Raw genomic sequence first — 5,066 nt, forward strand, 5'->3', positions numbered from 1 at the left:
GACAAATGTTCGGCGCTTTTCTTTTAAGTTAAACGTTTTTTAATTCTTTCAATACTTAAAAAAAAATGTTATTTTATTGTTTCAAAACTTTTTTTAAAATGTTTTTATTATTTAAATACCATTAGTTTTACAATAAGAAACAGGAATATGTGCAGTGATACTATATATAAATATAGTGACTGGTATAGTAGTGGTAGTGACTAGTTACAGTTATAGTAGTGGTAGTGTCTACAGTAGTAGTGGTAGTGTCTGGTTATTGTAGTGGTAGTGACTGGTTATAGTTATAGTAGTGGTAGTGTCTACAGTAGTAATGGTAGTGACTGGTTATAGTAGTGGTAGTGACTGGTTATAGTTATAGTAGTGGTAGTGACTGGTTATAGTTATAGTAGTGGTAGTGACTGGTTATAGTTATAGTAGTGGTAGTGACTGGTTATAGTAGTGGTAGTGACTGGTTATAGTTATAGTAGTACTAGTGTCTACAGTAGTAATGGTATTGACTGGTTATAGTAGTGGTAGTGACTGGTTATAGTTATAGTTGTGGTAGTGTCTACAGTAGTAATGGTAGTGACTGGTTATAGTAGTGGTAGTGACTGGTTATAGTAGTGGTAGTGACTGGTTATAGTAGTGGTAGTGTCTGGTTATAGTAGTGGTAGTGTCTACAGTAGTAATGGTAGTGACTGGTTATAGTTATAGTAGTGGTAGTGTCTGTTATAGTAGTGGTAGTGACTGGTTATTGTAGTGGTAGTGACTGGTTATAGTAGTGGTAGTGACTGGTTACAGTTATAGTAGTGGTAGTGTCTACAGTAGTAATGCTAGTGACTGGTTATAGTTATAGTAGTGGTAGTGACTGGTTATAGTAGTGGTAGTGACTGGTTATAGTTATAGTAGTGGTAGTGTCTACAGTAGTAGTGGTAGTGACTGGTTATAGTAGTGGGAGTGACTGGTTATAGTAGTGGTAGTGACTGGTTATAGTAGTGGTAGTGACTGGTTAAAGTTATAGTAGTGGTAGTGTCTACAGTAGTAGTGGTAGTGACTGGTTATAGTAGTGGTAGTGACTGGTTATAGTTATAGTAGTGGTAGTGTCTACAGTAGTAATGGTAGTGACTGGTTATAGTAGTGGTAGTGACTGGTTATAGTTATAGTAGTGGTAGTGACTGGTTATAGTAGTGGTAGTGACTGGTTATAGTAGTGGTAGTGACTGGTTATAGTAGTGGTAGTGACTGGTTATAGTTATAGTAGTGGTAGTGACTGGTTATAGTAGTGGTAGTGACTGGTTATAGTAGTGGTAGTGACTGGTTATAGTAGTGGTAGTGACTGGTTATTGTAGTGGTAGTGACTGGTTATTGTAGTGGTAGTGACTGGTTATAGTGGTGGTAGTGACTGGTTATAGTAGTGGTAGTGACTGTTTATAGTTATAGTAGTGGTAGTGTCTACAGTAGTAATGGTAGTGACTGGTTATAGTAGTGGGAGTGACTGGTTATAGTAATAGTAGTGGTAGTGACTGGTTATAGTTATAGTAGTGGTAGTGACTGGTTATAGTTATAGTAGTGGTAGTGACTGGTTATAGTTATTGTAGTGGAATTGACTGGTTATTGTAGTGGTAGTGACTGGTTATAGTTATAGTAGTGGTAGTGACTGGTTATAGTTATAGTAGTGGTAGTGTCTTGTTATAGTTATAGTAGTGGTAGTGTCTGGTTATAGTAGTGGTAGTGACTGGTTATAGTAGTGGTAGTGACTGGTTATAGTGATAGTAGTGGTAGTGACTGGTTATAGTAGTGGTAGTGACTGGTTATAGTTATAGTAGTGGTAGTGTCTGGTTATAGTAGTGGTAGTGACTGGTTATAGTAATGGTAGTGACTGGTTATAGTTATAGTAGTGGTAGTGACTGGTTATAGTAGTAGTAGTGACTGGTTATAGTTATAGTAGTGGTAGTGTCTGGTTATAGTAGTGGTAGTTACTGGTTATAGTTATAGTAGTGGTAGTGTCTACAGTAGTAATGGTAGTGACTGGTTATAGTAGTGGTAGTGACTGGTTATAGTTATAGTAGTGGTAGTGACTGGTTATAGTAATGGTAGTGACTGGTTATAGTTATAGTAGTGGTAGTGACTGGTTATAGTAGTGGTAGTGACTGGTTATAGTAGTGGTAGTGACTGGTTATAGTAGTGGTAGTGACTGGTTATAGTAGTGGTAGTGTCTACAGTAGTAATGGTCGTGACTGGTTATAGTAGTGGTAGTAACTGGTTATAGTAGTGGTAGTGACTGGTTATAGTTATAGTAGTGGTAGTGTCAACATTAGTAATGGTAGTGTCTGGTTATAGTAGTGGTAGTGACTGGTTATAGTTATAGTAGTGGTAGTGACTGGTTATAGTAGTGGTAGTGACTGGTTATAGTTATAGTAGTGGTAGTGTGTGGTTATAGTAGTGGTAGTGACTGGTTATAGTTATAGTAGTGGTAGTGTCTGGTTATAGTAGTGGTAGTGTCTGGTTATAGTAGTGGTAGTGACTGGTTATAGTAGTGGTAGTGACTGGTTATAGTTATAGTAGTGGTAGTGACTGGTTATAGTAGTGGTAGTGACTGGTTATAGTTATAGTAGTGGTAGTGACTGGTTATAGTAGTGGTAGTGACTGGTTATAGTTATATTAGTGGTAGTGTCTGGTTATAGTAGTGGTAGTGACTGGTTATAGTAGTGGTAGTGACTGGTTATAGTTATAGTAGTGGTAGTGACTGGTTATAGTAGTGGTAGTGACTGGTTATAGTTATAGTAGTGGTAGTGTCTGGTTATAGTAGTGGTAGTGACTGGTTATAGTTATAGTAGTGGTAGTGACTGGTTATAGTAGTGGTAGTGACTGGTTATAGTTATAGTAGTGGTAGTGACTGGTTATAGTAGTGGTAGTGACTGGTTATAGTTATATTAGTGGTAGTGTCTGGTTATAGTAGTGGTAGTTACTGGTTATAGTTATAGTAGTGGTAGTGTCTACAGTAGTAATGGTAGTGACTGGTTATAGTAGTGGTAGTGTCTACAGTAGTAATGGTCGTAACTGGTTATAGTAGTGGTAGTAACTGGTTATAGTTATAGTAGTGGTAGTGTCGACAGTAGTAATGGTAGTGTCTGGTTATAGTAGTGGTAGTGACTGGTTATAGTTATAGTAATGGTAGTGACTGGTTATAGTAGTGGTAGTGTCTGGTTATAGTCGTGGTAGTGACTGGTTATAGTTATAGTAGTGGTAGTGACTGGTTATTGTAGTGGTAGTGACTGGTTATAGTTATAGTAGTGGTAGTGACTGGTTATAGTTATAGCAGTGGTAGTGTCTTGTTATAGTTATAGTAGTGGTAGTGACTGGTTATTGTAGTGGTAGTGACTGGTTATAGTAGTGGTAGTGACTGGTTATAGTTATAGTAGTGGTAGTGACTGGTTATAGTAGTGGTAGGGACTGGTTATAGTTACAGTAGTGGTAGTGTCTGGTTATAGTTATAGTAATGGTAGTGTCTACAGTAGTAATGGTAGTGACTGGTTATAGTAGTGGTAGTGTCTACAGTAGTAATGGTCGTGACTGGTTATAGTAGTGGTAGTAACTGGTTATAGTAGTGGTAGTGACTGGTTATAGTTATAGTAGTGGTAGTGTCGACAGTAGTAATGGTAGTGTCTGGTTATAGTAGTGGTAGTGACTGGTTATAGTTATAGTAATGGTAGTGACTGGTTATAGTAGTGGTAGTGTCTGGTTATAGTCGTGGTAGTGACTGGTTATAGTTATAGTAGTGGTAGTGACTGGTTATAGTTATAGTAGTGGTAGTGACTGGTTATAGTTATAGTAGTGGTAGTGACTGGTTATAGTTATAGTAGTGGTAGTGACTGGTTATAGTTATAGTAGTGGTAGTGTCTGGTTATAGTTATAGTAGTGGTAGTGACTGGTTATAGTTATAGTAGTGGTAGTGACTGGTTATAGTAGTGGTAGTGACTGGTTATAGTAGTGGTAGTAACTGGTTATAGTAATGGTAGTGACTGGTTATAGTAGTGGTAGTGTCTACGGTAGTAATGGTCGTGACTGGTTATAGTAGTGGTAGTAACTGGTTATAGTAATGGTAGTGACTGGTTATAGTAGTGGTAGTGTCTACAGTAGTAATGGTCGTGACTGGTTATAGTAGTGGTAGTGACTGGTTATAGTAGTGGTAGTGACTGGTTATAGTTATAGTAGTGGTAGTGACTGGTTATAGTAGTGGTAGTGACTGGTTATAGTAGTGGTAGTGTCTACAGTAGTAATGGTAGTGACTGGTTATAGTTATAGTAGTGGTAGTGACTGGTTATAGTGGTGGTAGTGACTGGTTATAGTAATGGTAGTGACTGGTTATAGTTATAGTAGTGGTAGTGTCTACAGTAGTAATGGTAGTGACTGGTTATAGTAGTGGTAGTGACTGGTTATAGTTATAGTAGTGGTAGTGACTGGTTATAGTGGTGGTAGTGACTGGTTATAGTTATGGTAGTGGTAGTGACTGGTTATAGTTATAGTAGTGGTAGTGACTACAGTAGTAATGGTAGTGACTGGTTATAGTTATAGTAGTGGTAGTGACTGGTTGTAGTTATAGTAGTGGTAGTGACTGGTTATAGTTATAGTAGTGGTAGTGACTGGTTATAGTAGTGGTAGTGACTGGTTATAGTTATAGTAGTGGTAGTGACTGGTTATAGTTATAGTAGTGGTAGTGACTGGTTATAGTAGTGGTAGTGACTGGTTATAGTAGTGGTAGTGTCTACAGTAGTAATGGTAGTGACTGGTTATTGTAGTGGTAGTGACTGGTTATAGTAGTGGTAGTGACTGGTTATAGTAGTGGTAGTGTCTACAGTAGTAATGGTAGTGACTGGTTATTGTAGTGGTAGTGACTGGTTATAGTTATAGTAGTGGGAGTGTCTACAGTAGTAATAGTAGTGACTGGTTTTAGTAGTGGTAGTGACTGGTTATAGTTATAGTAGTGGTAGTGACTGGTTATAGTAGTGGTAGTGACTGGTTATAGTTATAGTAGTGGTAGTGTCTACAGTAGTAATGGTAGTGACTGGTTATAGTAGTGGTAGTGTC

This window comes from Oncorhynchus tshawytscha, linkage group LG26 (genome assembly GCF_018296145.1).
Source record: "Oncorhynchus tshawytscha isolate Ot180627B linkage group LG26, Otsh_v2.0, whole genome shotgun sequence".
Lineage (NCBI taxonomy): Eukaryota > Metazoa > Chordata > Actinopteri > Salmoniformes > Salmonidae > Oncorhynchus > Oncorhynchus tshawytscha.